Here is an 18141-nt window from a genome sequence, read left to right on the forward strand (position 1 = left end):
TGGTCAAGTCCGTAAACTTTTGGATAATTGAAGATTGTTTCTCAAAAAATTCCATACAATTTTATACTCCTGTGAGCAATGTCTAAGGGTTTTAGTCTCTCCAGATCCTTACCTGCATGTGCTTTTGCCCGACTCTCTTTTCATGAGGTGTTATGGGTGAGATGGTCTCATTATGATGTACTGTAGTTTAAAAGAATTTAAACTTGAAGAAATGGGGTTGAGTTCCCTATCAGATTTGTCAGCCATTCAGAGATGTTCTTTCATGAAGTTTCCACTTAAGCCTTTAATGTTTTCTTTCCCTGTTGAAGTATTTGCTTCGCCCCTCCCTTTTATGGTCCTGGGCCCAAACCCAAGACTTTCATTTATGCCAAGTGAGTGTTTTACCACTGAACTGTGTGCTTCAGCTTTTCTACAATCTTCTTATTGATTCCAAAGACCTCTTTACATATTGTAGACATCAGCCCTTTATTGGATATGTGTTTTATAAATGTCAGCCCCCACCCAGTTGTATATGTGTGCATGCCTTCCTTCCTTCTCTCCTCCATCCTTCTGTCCCTCTGTCTCTCCCTCCTTTCTTGGTGTACATGGTATGCTGGCCCATATATGTCATATGGAGGCCAGAGATCAATGTTAGGTGTCTTTCTTTTAGCTCTTTTCCTTGCTTTTTGAGATAGCCTCTTTCACTTACCTGTGATTCATTTTTTCAGATGGACTGACTTCCCAGCAAGCCCAGGGGCTTCATCTGGTTTTGGCTCTGGCATCTGAGCTGGTGTTACACACACACTACCAGCCTTGGCTTTTTATGTGGGTGCTGAGGAACTAAACTAAGATACACACACACACACACACACACACACACACACACACAACACACACACACACCACAAGCACTTTACCACCAAGCCTTCTCCCCTGCCTCAACTTTTACTCTTTAATAAATCTTTAAACACAAGTTTCTAATTTTACTATGGTCATCTCTGTTTGCTTTTCTTTTTTTCCTCCTCTTTCCCCCTTTCCACTCCTTTCTCATTGTTGTTGCTCCTTTGGTTTTTGCCCTCTTTATCTTTCCTTCACAGTTTCTTAGAGGGAAGTCAGAAGTCGCCCACACAGTCTTCACAGACACCAGCTTTACCATAACATTTAAGCACAGTGGCAACTTCCTGTCTCAAAGCCTCGCCTTTTCTGGTGCTTCTGCCTGAGCAGCTGTAGGTAATAATCAAAGGACTATCCAGTGTCTCATTTCCCACGGTCAATGAGTTCATCTCTGCATGCACACTCAAAGAGGAGAAGAGTCCAGCCACAGAGATCCAGCTCTGTGGTCTATCCCCTGAGTCAGTATGAGTCTGGTCAGGAAAAACAGACAGTGCCTGATCACTTCACATGGGGATTGGCTTCAGAGGGAGAGCGGAGGGCGGATGATGAAAGAGTTGCTGGGAGGAGAGGTAAAGGAAGAAGGCGTGTGCGCGCGCGTGTGTGTGTGTGTGTGTGTGTGTGTGTGTGTGTGTGTGTGTGTATGCGTGTGTATACCTCTGCTTAGAAGGATCACATACCCATGTCTTGTGCTACTGCCACAGACTATCCCAGACCCCCAATTTAACCTATAAAGAGCAGGGATGTAACCTGCACACTGCTGGGGGCTGGAGGTGCAAGATTAAGGCGGCAAGCAGTGATTCTGCAGGCTTCCTGTTTTGTAGATGGTGATTGTCTCAGCGTCCTAGGAGGGTGGAAAGTCTGAGGGGGTCTCCCTTTTTTATTGTTCTCAATGTGTGTGTGTGTGTGTGTGTGTGTGTGTGTGTGTGTGCGCGCACACACATGCCTGTATGCATGTGAGCTCATGCAGCATGTGGCAGGACATACCTGGGGATGTCAGAGGAAAATCACAGATGTGGGTCTTCACTTGTTCGAGAACATTTCTTCTCTTCCTGTCTCTATAAAGAATATCTTTTATTTTTTGAAACATTTGTACCCATAGACAATGTATTTTGATTCCCAGTTCTTCCCTTCTCTCCCACATCTATGAGGTGCTGCCTAACATACCCTTCACACTGGCATGTGCTCTCTTTCTCACTTACTCTTTCTACACACACACACACACACACACACACACACACACAGAGAGAGAGAGAGAGAGAGAGACATACATACTTATACACATACACACACACAAGACACACAGACATATGCACAGACATACACACAGATACACATACATGACACACGGACATATGCACACACACATGCTGATACACACACACACAGACACACATGGACATGCACAGACATACATATACAGAGACAGATATACACAGAGATACATACACAGGCAAACGTACACATAGACATACATATACACAGAGACATACAGAGATACACACATACAGATACATATATGTACATATAGACCCATACACAGACTCAGAACAACATACAGAGACACAGACACAGACACACACACACACTGAGGTGACTGATCTTGGCTTGATCTTGTGCAGATAGCTATCATGGCAGAGAGCTCATGGGTGCAAGTGCCATGCTGTGTGGGGAAGACAGCAGTTCACGACATTCCTCCTCACCTGTCCCCTGAGTCTTGGTAGGCAGGAGGTGGTTCATGCAGATGTCTCTTGTTTAAGGGTAAATATTAATTAGTCATTTATTATCAACAACACTTTGACCAGTTATGAACTGTTGCATTAAAGAGAAGCTTCTCTGGCTAAGGCTGAGGGAAGGCAGAATAGATCCCTGAGTATATAAACATACTATGCAGAAAGCAGCTTTGTAATAGTTCCATTTCAAAAGGCAACAGTAAAGCAGGTTCTCCTCTTGGGCCTATGACCTCAGAGTAATGAGCTTTTGGCTAGACTTATAGAACCAGCCATGAATTTCATCCTTAGAGCTGAGTTCAAATCTAACCAGAGAGTTGTTGGTTACCCCTATACCCTTCTCACCGTCATCCATCTTGCCTGGTAGGATGGTACTGTAGCACGCGGTATTTACTGCGGCCTAAGACTGCGGGTGGATTTTCCCAGTAGCTCCATAGTGCTTCCATCACTGTGACGCGTAGTCAGAAACAAGGACATTTCCAGCCTGATCTTCAGATGTGTCTCTTTGTCGTTAACTGCTGCATACACCAGGCTAGCTGGCCTGAGAGCACCCAGGTTTTCTCCTTGTTTCCACCTCCTATCACCCCACAGGGGTGCTGGGATTAAATCCGCTTTCACTACAGGTCCAGTTTTTTGCATGGGTCCTAGGGATTCCAGTTCAAATCCTTCCATAGCAAGTCCTCCTACTCACCCAACACCTCCCTAGATCCCCTCCAGTCTCTTTCACAAGGGTGCTAGTCTAATTACGGGGGCCCTGCTCCCAGAGGCCTCATCTCCTAAATCACAGTGGGGGCGAGGATTGCCATGAGGAATTTTCTGTAATGAACATTCGGACTTCTTTGCCCCTGAGCTAGGGCCCAGGACTTGCCCCTGCCAGGGTCTCTCTAAGGAAGCTTCCATTGGGGGAGAAGCTGTGCAGTGGTTTTGGATCTAGGAAGAGCTTCCTTCTCAGTCAGGGTAGCAGCCGGCCCCACACCCACACCCAGCTCTCCACTACTGTCTTATCATAACCCACACTCCTCTTCTGTTTAGCTTCCTGAACTGTTGAACCTATGCGAAGAGCCAGTCGGTGCGGAGACAGAACTCCAGAGTCCAGTTCTCCCAGCAGGGCACAGAGTAGGGAGGGACTTCATGTCCCCCATTGCCTCGAACTGGGACCCTGTGACTTACAGGAACTCCTCTGAGCTGGCTGTGGCTCACACCACTTTCTTGGCTCACACTGACCTCAGTGCCTGGCTAGGGATCTTTCTCCCTAAGGGTGGGTGGTATGTCTGGTTTAGGATTAGCTCCTAGGCTCCGTGGATGACACAGAAATGACAGGCTTGCCTGTGGGGACACCCAAGTAGCTGGTGGAGGAGGGGTTGACTCTCTCTGGAGATTCCTTTCCATGCCCTCTAGGCATCTTTTTTCTTTCTTTTCTTTTCTTTTCTTTTCTTTTCTTTTCTTTTCTTTTCTTTTCTTCTGCTTTCTCTCCTCTCCTGTCCTCTCCCCTCCCCTCCCCTCCCCTCCTTTCCTCTTCTCCTCTCTCTCTCTCTCTCTCTCTCTCTCTCTCTCTCTCTCTCTCTCTCTCTCTCTCTCTTTCTTCAGACATGTAATGTATGGGTGATATGGCTGAGGGTATGTCTTCACAGTACTATGTGCCTGATGCTTGTACAGGGCATCAGATCCCCTGGAACTGGAGTTAAGGATAGTTTCAACAGACTTGTGGATGCTGAAGTCCTCTGGAAGACCAACCATTCCTCTTACTGCTGAGCCATCTCTCCAGCCGGCATGTGTCTGTTTCTTAAACATCTCCCCGACTCTCCATGGCTGCACCCCATACCCTGTCCTTCTTCTGTACCACCTGGTCAGCACAGACTGGTGAGGCCAACTGTGTTCAGCAGCACAGACCCTGGCCTGGAGGCATGAAACACGGCACTGCTGTTTACAACCAGGGCTATTTATAGAGGATTCATGGCAAAAGAGCTATGTGGTTGCACAAATGTGGAAAATTCAGGTTTAAGCAGATTAAACCGTGTTCTTCACGGTGAAGTTGCTAAAGTCTGTAGGATGTTAGAGTGACCCTCCTGGAAGCTGAGACACACCAGCTGCATGGCCCGCACTCGAATGACCACAAAACCTTTGTTTCTCGGAACACCTTAGTAGAGTCGGTAACAGATAATTTCAGACATATTTAAATGATATATCTTTGAATATGTAATGTATGCCTGAGATTCAATAGGTTCTTAGTACTAAATTTGATAGGTTGTTGACCCTAGGCAGTGGCTAGAGAGACCAGTAGGCCTCTGTGTTTTCCTACAGCTAGTGGAGAACCTTGTGGTTCTGGACTGGCAAACTTCTTTAGGGGGAAGGGTGGGAGATATGGCTCAGCAGGGAAAGTGCTTGCTGCACTAGTATGAGTTCAGATCCCCAGGACCCACATAAAAAGCCATGAAGTAGGACCCCACTTTAATCTCAGCACTTGGGAGGCAGAGATGGGCAAATCTCTGAGTTTGAGGCCAACCTGGTTTATAGAGAAAGTTACAGGAGAGCCAGGGATAAATAGAGAAACTCTGTCTTGGTGGGGGTGGGGAGACATACATGACCACAAATGTCTATAATGTATCTTTAATTCGGGGGGGGTACAGACCTCTGGCCTTCATACATGTACACACATGTACATACACATGAACATGTACATATGCATATAGTGGGAGAGAGAGAGAGAGAGAGAGAGAGAGAGAGAGAGAGAGAGAGAGAGAGAGAAGTTTGAGGCTGTGATCCTTGGAGCTGTCTGTCTGCAGGAAGAAAAGTCTGGGGGTAATCCACTAGGAGAGGAGGTACCCCAGAAGCCCTGGTTCATTCTCACTTCTCAGTGGAACAGACTTTCCCTGGAGTGAGTGCAGTGCGTAAAGAAGAAGGAGAAATGGATGGGCTTATTAGCTATCTGTTCTTGCATAGCAAATAACCTCCCTAAGCTTAGCAGCTTACAACAACGTCTCTCCTCTCTCTCACCTGGTTCTTGAGAATCTGGGACCTTGGCAGTGCTGAGCTGGTAGACTGGTTCAGTATCTCTCCCACAGATGGGGTCAAGGTCTCCGTGGGGCCCGGGGCATCTGGAGGTTGACATGTGCCTGAGGGGCTGCCTCCAAGTTTGCCCTGTGGGTCTGAGCTGCCCTTAGGTGCCACAATCACATCCACACAGGGCAGCAGAGTGTCTTCACAGCATGGCAACTCGTGGCCTCCACAGGGAACAATCCAAAAAGAAACAAGGGAAAAAATGATACCATCCCTGCTCGACCTAGTTTTGCCAGCCGTCACACAGGTGGTTTTGCCACATTCTTTTGTTTTCGAGCTGTTTTACATTATAGTATTTATGAAGAATAGTCAGCTCTTCATCCCTGTGGGCTCCACATCTGCCATGGTTCACCTTCATTGTCAACTCGCCAGGCTATGGTCCTATAAAAGCTTTCCAAGTAGTGTGATGGGCGGGGGAGGGGGACCCACCCAGAACGTGGGCAGTCCCATCCCATGAGCTGGGGTCCCAGTCTGAATCAAAAGGGAAAATCACCTGAGCATTAGATTCATCTGCCTCTGCTTCCCGACTCTGACGGTGGGCACAACGTGACCAGCTACCTCACACTCCTGCCTACATTCCACCTTGATGGACTGTATCTCAAAGTGTGGGCCAGAAGAAGACTTCTTTCCTAGCTTGCTTTTGTCACTGCCATAAGAAAAGTAACTAGCATTCCAGCCAACCGTGGATACAAAATATTCAGGGAAAGCAAAAAGGCTATGTACATGTACATTCTAAGCACATGTTGACCTTTGCCTGTTTAAGGAGGTAATATACAGCATTGAGTAATCACATGGCATTTACCTTGTGTTAGGACTTGCACATAACCAGAAATGATTTAAAGTGAAAAGGAGGACTGTGTAGGTTCTGTGCAAGCACTGTGGAAAGCACTAGGCCACTTTATGCAAAGGTCTTGAACATTTGTAGATGCTAGAACATCTGGAATCTTCTTGCATGGATGGTGGTACTGTGGTTTGTATAGGTTTGTCTAACAAGATGTTGGAGGCGTGACACCAGTATAATGGTGCCGAGGTGGTGGGACCTTTAAGAGGTGGGGCCTAATGGGAGGAGTTGCATCATCAGGGACTTGGTTTTGCAAGGGATTCTGGTCTCCAGGGAGCCTGAATGAGATGTATAAGAACAAAGAAGGCTTCCCCAGTGTCTCCCAATGTGATACTTTCCTTAGATCTGCTCTTCCTGTTTCTCTGTTGTACCGTGACATAGCCAAGGGCCTCACCTGAGCTGGAACAGAAAGGTCAGGATCTGCCTGATCTTGGATGCTCAACCTCCTAACTGCTTGAGCAAAAGAAAACAATTTTTTTTTCTTTTAGGAGACTGTGTGCGTGTGCGTGTGCAAGCTCTTGGAGGTCAAAAAATGGTGCTGAGTCTCCTGGAACTCAGGTCCTCTGGGACTACAGAAATCACTGTGAAAGCTAAAATGTCTTTCCAGGCCCAAAGTTTTGTCTTTATAAAGAAACCACTCTCAGGCATTTTGTTAAAGAAGTGGGAAGCCAGCAGATACAGGCGGCGATATCACAGGGTTCCCAGGAACATCTTTCGTGAGTTCCCTGCTTCCACACCACCAGGGTGGCAGACACTGAACATCTCTTGGTCCCATGTGATGTATCAAATCCACAAATATCTCTGGAGAAACACCTCTGTGGGGTTGTTTTCCTTTGTCCCATTCCTCACTAAAGAAGTTGTGGGGCACCCAGGCAAAGTACATGGTACTGGGCATACGAGAAGACATTGTCACCTGATCCCCATCTTCCAGGCACACACAGACCCTGCCTGAGTATCCACTGGGCGAATCTCAGACACCAGCGATGGACATTCCACACGGTCAGTATCTCCCATTCTTATTGCTGGAAGGGAGTCACTCCATGTAGCTCAGACTCAGAGAACAGACTTACCACACAGATCATAAAGAACTTGTGCGGGCTGGAGAGATGGCTCAGCGGTTAAGAGCACTGACTGCTCTTCCAGGGGTCCTGAGTTCAATTCCAAGCAACATGTGGCTCATGGCCATCTGTCATGGGATCCGATACCCTCCTCTGATGTGTCTGAAGTGAGTGGCAATGTACTAATATCCATTAAATAAATAAATAAATCTTTAAAAAAAAGAAGAAGAACCTGTGAACCTATTTAAAAACTGCCACAGGGCAATAGTGGTCTCGGTTGGGTTCAGTTAACAGCTTGCGGGTCCCGATCTTAGGAGAGTTGCCACCTCTCTAGTTCAGTCTCATTAACACAGTTTGGAAATGACATTCTGTGCTATCGTATGCCACCTTGTTAAAGAAGCAGAAAGCCAGCAGATACAGGTGGCGATATCACAGGGTTCCCAGGAACATCTTGCGTGAGTTCCCTGCTTCCACACCACCAGGGTGGCAGATACCGAACATCTCTTGGTCACGTGTGATGTATCAAATCCACAAATATCTCTGGAGAAACACCTCTGTGGGGCAAGGGGACTGGAATGGAATCTAGCCATACCATTTCATGTCTGCAAGCCTCAGTATCCCCGTATGTACCATTATCTACCTCCTATCGGCACAATGAATGGTGACCTGTAAACTCAGCAAGTGCAGAGTTTACCTGTTTACTGGGGAGGGCAAGGGGGCTCTTGGTGGTCACTGAAATCGAAGAATGGGCTGGAAGAAGGGATTTGTCCCCTTCACACAAAAGCTCTTGCAACCCCACAGAAAACTGTCTCAGCTTTAGTGTTTTCCCTGGGTAAGAAACCTTCTGTGAACATAACTAAGAATTTGGATCCATAGGAGTTTCCAGCCATTCCTAGGATTGAACTGTGACTTCAGAATGAAGTCAAGCACTCTTCTGCCTTGACTAATGTTACTCCGTGTTGCAAGTTGCCAGAGGGGGAGCCTCTATGCAGGGCTGCACCATGGTAGAAGGTTCTGACACCATGTCTATGTCAGTCTGAGAGGTAGCCCAGACATAACCTTCCACCAGGGGACAGAAGGTCAAAGCTCAAAGGATAGCAGACCCTAGCAAAACCAACTTAGATCCAGGAAATGACACTAGCTCAATGTGACATCAGCTTAGAGCTGACAGCATAGGCTCGGGGTGTCACGCCCATTCTTTGGTTATCCCTTGCCCATGGGAAGGCAAGGACCCCCAACTCCCATCCCATCCTATCCAGCTAGAGGCCTCTGCATGGAGGACACGTTCCCAGTATACCTCTGCACCAGCTAGGTGGATGACTGGGAAGAGGTCATGCTTTCTCACATGTAGATTTCCTCAGACCTCAGTGTGAATTGGTCTGTTGGAGGATTCAGCTCTGATCTGGCCACATCAGAGGATAGGGCGGGATCCTAGACAGCTTGGGTTGCTGTGGAGTTAACTACTGCTGTGTAACAAACCGTGCAGACATAGTGGCATGAATTAAAATGAATCTGTCACCGTGAGCAAGAGTCTGGGAGACGACAGGGATCAACCACACTGTGTTCACTTGGGGTCTGACCTGGTTAGGGTTGGATGGTGCCCGGGACCTGGCAATCTCAAATGCACTGTTGCTCATATCCAGCTTCTGTGTACAGAAAGCTCAGACATTCAGGGGTTCCTCCCTAGGATCTTCTCTCTAGGGTGAACAACCTTCTTCTGGATACTCGAAGCTCCTAAGGGAGGGTCCTAAGAGACACAGGCAGAAGCAGCATGAGAAGAACTCGAAATTTGCTGAATGTCATCACTAAGTCTCAAATCAAGGATGGCCATTGTGATGCGACCTTTAGGAATGAATATCAGCGAAGGAAAAGCCTTACCTGAGCATTGCAGGGCACTGACTCAACTGCCTGATTCTGCTGCCTGCAGGGCCAACAGGGATAAGGGCAAGCACTGCACCTTCAGCCAAACGGAGGCCTCCCTTGGTGGTGGCTTTTTAGATCACTAGATTTTCTACTTTTCCTATGAAGGCTAGAAAATCAATTTTCTTCAAGGAGAAGCTTTGAATCATTAGCTGGTGCAAACAAACAAACAAACAAACAAACAAACCACCACCACCACCAACTGCAGAGGTTACACAAGTGCAGTCTGAGGTAACCAGCTTGTGCCTCCAGTGGCCTGGGAAGGTCAGCATGGGCTAGGAAAAGTGTTCACAAAGTACCCCCTTGCTTCCCTGAGTTGGTAGTGGAGGGATGTGGAAGAGAGGTCTTCATAGAAGAGGAGGCCATGTTTCGCCTGAAAGATTTTCCAATTGCACTGCATGGTTTTTGGAGGGTGTGGCAGACTTGTGAGGTCAAGTGCACAGAAAGCAGCTATCAACATCCACATTCTCCTGTGCTCTGCACATCTGCTGTCTGCCACCTCCCTCAGCAAAACATGCCTCCAAGGAAGACCTCAAGTCCAGCTCCATGGCAGCAAGCTCCCCAACCCCCACGGAGCTTTGCTCTATTATGGAGCAAAGGCCTGGGAAGCCCAAGGAGAGAGCTCTCACATCCCAGCACCAGCTGGCAGCCATGACAGGATTCCAGGTGATGACCTCACGAACCTGTGCTCTGTCATTACCATCCCCAGCACTGCCAGCCGGAAGAGCAGAACCTCCCACTTCAGTGTGACCTACTTCTGGCTCTGAAATCACACTCCTGGATTGCTGCCTCCTCCACTCCAAAGAACGTGTTTGTAGGGAGAGCACATTAAGGAGACTCCGCCCCTCACATCCCACTGAAAAGCAAAATCACACTGCAAGAGACCATAGCTAAGTGTGGGGGCTGGAGAGAAAGGGCAATGACTGCCACGGAGGCAGGGATTGCTCTCCGGGGAGTGGACAGACACACAGTGCCAAGGAATGAGGATGTGGGCTTCACTGCTCAGCTCTGTTCCTCAGACAAGGGGCTCAAAGGAGCATCACATTGGTGAGGATTCCCTATAGGAACAGAACCCCAATTGGATGAGTTTGTATTATGCAGCAATCATAATCGGTCAATATTTAGATTGGCTTATATGACAGACACAGTCCAGCAATGGCTGTCTTCATGCTATCAAGGTTGAAAACACAGTTGCTACTTCTCAGTCTACAAGGCTGGACACCTCAGCAGCCCCAGTCTAATCTGCTGCTAAAGGTCTGAGGAATCCTGGAGAGTCACTGGTGTTCTGTCCAAGGGAGATGAGTTCCAAGGTCAGCAGCAAAATAGGAGGGACATATTTACTAGCAAGAAGCCAAGGCAGTCTGGGAGTGGTGATATAGGCCTTTACTGTGAGTTTGAGTTTGAGGCCTACATACATGTGAATCTCCAGGGCTCAGTGTGTGTGTGTGTGTGTGTGTGTGTGTGTGTGTCTGTGTCTGTGTCTGTGTCTGTGTCTGTGTCTGTGGGTGTCTCTGTGTGTGTGTGTGTGTGTGTGTGTCTGTGTCTGTGTCTGTCTCTCTCTCTCTGTGTGTGTGTGTGTGTGTGTGTGTGTGTGTGTGTGTGTGTGTGTGTGTGTGTGTGTGTGTGCGCAAAGGCAGGCAGGCAGGCAGGTGACTTCCTCTGACCTCTTTCAGTCTGGGTTACTGCTGCTGACAGATACTGTCTACTCTGTGGGAGAACCTTCTCTCAGTTAACTCTTTCTGGGAACTCTTACACACCTGCCCAGAGGCCTTAGTTGACTCAAGAGCCAATCACGTTGATAACCAAGATGGGCATCACACAGTCAGAGCCCAAACTATATAATCTCATAATTCCTGTTCCAGCTTTCTGGTTTCAAAACTCTCAAGAGTGAATGTTCAGATATGGGGTCTGTAAAAGGCTTCGGTAGACCCTAATCCAGGCGTCATAAGGGAGGATGCTTGTGTTTGAATCTGAACCTGAATCCCCCCAGAGGCCTGGTGTGGAAGGCGTCCTGCCCACGAGGCGCCTCTGAGAGTTGGTGGACCTTTAAGAGGTGGAGGCTAGTAAGAGTTCTGTTACTTACTTTCTGGGGGTGTTGAAAGGAAGTGGGATCTGCCTCTTTTTTCTTCCTTCTTTGGGCCCCCGAGGTAAAAGGGATACTTGCCCCTCCCTTCCACCTTGATGTCCTGCTAGAGGGCCAGAGCAAAAGCGCTGGCTGACTACCTCCCAAAATGAGCCACCATGACGTATTTTCCCTGTATACATCGATTTACTGCAGAGATTTGTCACAGGGATAGAGAGCTGGCTGACAAAGGAAGGCTAGACACATGGGAAAACCCCAGCAGAGCACATGCACAGAGGACAGATCATGTGACCAGGTAACAAGAGGGCAGCTGTCTGCAAGCCAAGGAGAGTGGCCTCCCAGGAGCCAAACTTGTCAACACCATTGTCTCAAATTTCCAGTCCCTAGAACTGTAAGAAAGTAAATTTCAGTTATTTAAACTGTCCAGTATGTGGTGCTTTGTTACGGGAGCTCTAGAAAAACAATACAGACACCAACACATTTTGATTTTTTTTTTTTTAATTAGGACAAGTCAGCCGGTTTCCATTGCTGCTGCTGTGGTCAGGAAGTACAGAGCCAGATGACCAGGTGGAGTGACCACAGTGCGTAGAGTGAGGCCACATTTGAGGGGTATGACATCATATCAGGCTGGGAGTTGGGAGTGGTAAGTGAGGGGTATGGAGAGTTGGGGGCACAGAGAGTAGGGGGTGTGCAGAGTGAGGGACACTGAGAACGAAAGCATGGAGAGTGGGGGCATGGGGAGGGATATGGAGAGTGGGGGACATGGGGGGGATATGGAGAGTGGGGGGCATGGAGAGTGGGGGGCATGGAGAGTGGGGAGCATGGAGAGTGGGGGCATTGAGAGTGGGGGGCATGGAGAGTGGGGGCATGGAGAGTGGGGGGCATGGAGAGTGGGGGCATGGAGAGTGGGGGCATGGAGAGTGAGGGCATGGAGAGTGGGGGGCATGGAGAGTGGGGGGCATGGAGAGTGGGGAGCATGAGGAGGGATATGGAGAGTGGGGGCATGGAGAGTGGGGGGCATGGAGAGTGGGGGGCATGGAGAGTGGGGGCATGGAGAGTGGGGGGCATGGAGAGTGGGGGGCATGGAGAGTGGGGAGCATGAGGAGGGATATGGAGAGTGGGGGCATGGAGAGTGGGGGGCATGGAGAGTGGGGGGCATGGAGAGTGGGGGCATGGAGAGTGGGGGCATTGAGAGTGGGAGCATGGAGAGTGGGGGGCATGGAGAGTGGGGGGCATGGAGAGTGGGGGGCATGGAGAGTTGGAGCATGGAGAGTGGGGGCATGGAGAGTGGGGGCATGGAGAGTGGGGGCATGGAGAGTGGGGGGCATGGAGAGTGGGGGGCATGGAGAGTGGGAGCATGGAGAGTGGGAGCATGGAGAGTGGGGGGCATTGAGAGTGGGGGGCATGGAGAGTGAGGGGCATTGAGAGTGGGGGCATTGAGAGTGGGAGCATGGAGAGTGGGGGGCATGGAGAGTGGGGGGCATGGAGAGTGGGGGCATTGAGAGTGTGGGCATGGAGAGTGAGGGGCATGGAGAGTTGGGGGCACGGAGAGTCGGGGTCATGGGGAGGGAGGGACATGGAGAGTAGGGGGCATGGAGAGTTGGGGGCACGGAGAGTCGGGGTCATGGGGAGGGAGGAACATTAGTGAGTGAAGGGTATGGCGCATCTCTTGTGGAGAAGGGGATTCTCACCTCATAAAATGGGTTTGATTGCTCTCTAGATCCTTATATCCCAGCTCAGCTTCACAGCAATGGGTGACATCTGGGACACTTATCTTCTAAAGAGTGTGTGCTGGCAGTATATGTGCTCTGAACAGAGCTACAGGGTGCCTGCCTACACATCTGCCTTTCACTAAGGCACATTAAGGACATTTTTATTTTTAGATTTGTGTGTGTGGGAGTATGTATGTGTGCATATGTGTGTATGTGTGATATGTGTGTATATATGTATATATGTGTACATATGCATGTATGTGCGCATATGTGTGTATGTGTGATATGTGTGTATATATGTATATATGTGTGCATATGCATGTATGTGTGCATGTGTGTATGTGTGCATATGTGTATATGTGGGGGTATGTGTGTATGTGTGCACATGTGTGTATATATGTATGTGTATGTATATATATGTATATGAATGTATAGATGTGTTTGTGTGTATATGTGTGTATGTGTGTTTGTGTGTTTGTGTTTTTCTGTGTTTGGGTGTTTGTGTGTACATGTACATGCCCATGGAGGTCAGAAGAGGGCATTCTGTGGATGTTCACATGGAATGATCAGTACAGAAACAGAGGGAGGGGAATACTGATGTGTAGCTACCTTTCTCCTATTTCCCCTTTTATTCAGGCTGGAGCCCAGCACATGGCACGATGCCACCCACATTTAGAGTGAACCTTTTCTCCTCAGCCAAATCTCTATGGAAACACCCTCACAGACACATCCAGAAGTGTGCTTTCTAGATAACTGGAAGTGGAGTCAAGTTGACAATCAAGATTAGATCTCACCCCACCCAGTCCAGCTGGGTTCAGGCTCCAGACATTCCTGCACGGGACCCAGACTCCTGGGGAGGAGCACAGCCATGTAACAGTGACTAGTATCCACTCATGGTCAGGGCTGCCAGCTGCTCCAGATGTCCATGGTCAGGCTCCAGATGCCTGCCATCCCACGGTATGGCTTATGTTGAAGCTTCCTTAGTTCCTGAATGGCTTCCAAGCTTGGATCTGTGTCTTGGCCCCTGCTTCCCTGGTTACCCCCATCAGTGAGGAAAGTTGGGCTGATCACTAGGCACTGGGCCCATGAAGAGGAGCATATTGACATACGTGAGCACTTCCAAGAACAAAGCCCTCATGATAAGGGGAGCACTGCTGAGGGAACATTCTCCTCTGTTCTCACAAGGAGGGCATTGCCTAGGCCTGAACACATGGCCTTGCAATAGGAGCACACTTCCAAGGGGAGCACCACTGAGCACACCACCTCAGACTTGCAGCACACTGCTCAGGGGAGCACTCTTGGTGTCATTAAGCTCAGGGTTCCCAGGATCCATAGCACTTAGTGGTAGCCCTCAATTCTTCAAGGTGGTTGTAATTCACATAATGGGCTCCAAGTTCCAAACAAGGAGAAGGGGCAAGAGTCCTGACTTTCAGAGCTCTAGAAATGGAGGTAAGACTGGAAGAGATGTTCTCTGGGGCCCAGGGGGCAATAGCCACTAAGACACTGCCTCATATTGGAAGTCGGAAGAGCGGGGAACAGTTTCACATACCAATTCCCATCACAGGACAAGTGAGTAAGCAAGCGTGGGTGCCATGCTCAGTCAGGAATAAAAACACAGGCATCCACTGGTGTGGTTTCATTTGCATGGAAGCCAAGTGTTTGGGAGAATCCATACAAAGAGTATTAGTCAGTTTTCCATACTTGGAATGAAGTCCGTGAGCTGTGTGCTTTTTAACGATAGAAAAATTTCTAGCTCACAAATATGGAAGCTGAAAACCCATGACCAGGTGACCCCATCCATACCACTCCTCCTGAGAGCCCTCTTGGCTGGCAGCTGGTGTTGGGGGCAGTTAATGGAGGATGAAGAGGCCACACGGTAGGAAAGGGAAACAGAGCGAGGTGGGAGGGGCCAATCAGACTCCTGGAGACTTTACTTTAAAGGTCCCACCACCCACTGTGCTGGGTAGCGAGCCAGACCCAGGCTACAGGATGAGGATTAGTGAAGGTTAGCGAAGACAGGGTACTCAGGAGCTGTTAGCACAGGGTTTCATTGTGTGGTGATGGAGGAATACTTGAAGTAGACAGAGACAGAGAATGTGTGGCCCTGTGCGCATACTAGAAACCGCTGGCTGGACATTTTGAAGATGTGTGGACAGAGAGACATACTGTGGGACACATTGTGACATACTACAGCTTCCACAATGAGACGTTTTCTATGCTTTGGGGTTTTTTCTTCTTTCTTTCTTTCTTTCCTTCCTTCCTTCCTTCCTTCTTTCTTTCTTTCTTTCTTTCTTTCTTTCTTCCTTCCTTCCTTCCTTCCTTCCTTTCTTCCTTCCTTCCTTCTTTTCTTTTTTTGCTTGTTTTTTTATTTTGTCTATGGCAGTGGACATGGGAACAGTTTGGATGTTTCGTTGTTGTTGCTGTTTTTCACTTCAGCTGCTAAATAAGACATGTCATTCAGCAGTAAGCCTTTTTAAAACAACGCCTCTTTTTATTAATTATTTTTGAGTTTCCCATCATGCACCTATCTCCCTCATGTCTCCATCCCGTTGTATCTACCCTTCACCCTTGCAACTACCATTGACAAAATAAAATAAAAAAAAAAAGAAGAAAGGAAGAAAGAAGAAAATATCTCATCGTGGAAGCTGTAGTATGTCACGATGTGTCCCACAGTATGTCTCTCTGTCCACACATCTTCCCTTGCAAATGTTCATGGGAATAAGACAGTGGTCTGGTTTGAGATCTCTGGTTCCTGTGACAGCATCAATATTGGTTCCTCACCGGAACCCTCCTGGTTATCCTGCTGTTGCCCTGAGTCATGGAGATCCTCCAGCATGGCTGGCCCTTTCATGCATACAAATATTTGCAGATGATACAAATTCTGGAGTGGACCAATTCAGAGCTTTGGGTCTGGGTCTGGGTGGTAGCTGATGTGATGAGCACAGTGGTTTCCTTTACCACCAGGGCAAGCTCTCCAGCACTGTTCTGGCTAAACCACCCGGTGCTGCCATTCAGCCACCGTGGCAGGAGACAGTCAGTTCTCCTGATCACATGCCCTCAGGGAGGGCTCAATCACATGCATGCCTCCCAGGCCAGCTCCACTGCTGCCTAGCAGAGGCTCAGTGCCCACTCTCCCAAGTGCTGCAGTCTGTGAGAGGCTGGGCTATCTTTCCTCTCACACACTCAGGGCTATCTCACCAAGTGCCTTCATCATCAAGGCCAGCTCTATCCTATTTCCCAGATGAGGAACAGGGCCTATTATCCTGAGTGCTTCAGCCAATGAGGAGGTAGGGTTAGCTCCTGGGCTCTCATGGCTTTGGAGTCAGCTCTCCTAACTACTGCAGGTGGTTACGGGACAGTGATCACCTCCACAATCACCTCACACTGGGGCCAGCTCTCACCTATCCCCCCTCCATCAGGGTCAGAGCTACTGTACTGCCTAGGTGAGGTGCAGGGGTCCGCTCTCCTGAGTGCTGCAGCCGGCAAGGGTCAGGGCCAGCCCTTCAGCTCTCAGGACCCCGGAGCCAGCTCTCTGGACTGCTAGAGGTGGCAAGAGGCGAAGGGGTGGGCGAGGCATTACCACGGCACCCATTCCACTTCACGGAATGGAAGGGAAGTCTCTTCCATGCTGCTCTTCTTGGGGCTGGCTCACCTGTGCCCCTAACACCAGGATCAGCTTGGCTGTGATCACCTCTTTCAGGGGAGGTGCAGGGCCTGCTCTCCTGAATTGCAGCTGCTGAGGGATGTTTGCCCAACCACCGGAGACAGCAAGGGGCAGGGGGGAGGGCATCACTCCCACACCCATGCCACCCCACAGCAGAAAAGTGGTGGGGTCAGCTCTCCCACACTCATGCCCTAGGGGTGGGCTCACCTGCACCGCACCCATGCCTCCAGAGCCAGCTCCATTGGGTTGCCCAGTTAGTGGGCATGGTCCACTCTTCCAAGTGCCTTCAAGAGACTGGGCCAGCTTTCCCACTTTCATATTCTTGGGACTGTCTCCCTCATGCCTTTACCACCAGGGCTCCTGTGCAGACCAGGCAAGGTGCAGAACCCACTCTCCAGAGCGCTACTGGGCCAGCTAAGTGACTCTCATGATGCCAGCTCTCTGGACTGTGAGAGTCGAGGCCAGGGGAAAGGCATATCCCTGCACCCAAGCCTCCTCTTGGCAGAAGAGTGGTGTGGAGTCCGTTCTTCCATGCTCTTGCCCTCAGGGTGGCTTACCTGCATCCCCACCCCTACCCCACCCCCACTCTGGATCAGCTCAGCTCTGCTGTCCAGGTTAGGCCCAGGGCCAACTCTCTTGAACGCTGCAGCTAGTGAGAGGAAGGCTTAGCCCTTCCACACTCAAGCCCAGTAGGCAGCTTTCCTGACTGTCAGAAGTGGGGAGTGGCAGAGGGTAACATCACCTCTGTGCCCATGATACCCCCCCACAGGCCAATGGCAGGGTCAGATCACACTCACGCCCTTGGACTGGTTCACCATCCCTCTCCGCTCGTCTCCCCCACCAGGGCCAACTCCACTGTCTGGGTGAGGCACAGGGTTTGCTCCCATGAATGCTGTCACTGGTGAGAAGTGTGAATAGTTCTCCAGGGCAACAGGCAGGGAGTAGGGCAGTCTATACAGCCCTTAAACACCCACATGGTCCCCCATGGCTGCCCTGACCAGGGTCCCCATGTTCTCCACTGTAATATAACTGTGGTAGTTTGGATATGCCCGGCCTAGGGAGTAGCACTATTAGGAGGTGTAGCCCTGTTGGAGTAGGTGTGTCATTGTGGGCGTGGGTTTTAAAACCCACATCCTAGCTGCTTAGAAGTCAGCCTTCCACTAGCAGCCTTCAGAACCTCACTCACAGCAGGCTACACCTCAGCAC

The sequence above is a fragment of the Rattus norvegicus genome, chromosome 1 (genome assembly GCF_036323735.1).
Source record: "Rattus norvegicus strain BN/NHsdMcwi chromosome 1, GRCr8, whole genome shotgun sequence".
NCBI classification, from domain to species: Eukaryota; Metazoa; Chordata; class Mammalia; order Rodentia; family Muridae; genus Rattus; species Rattus norvegicus.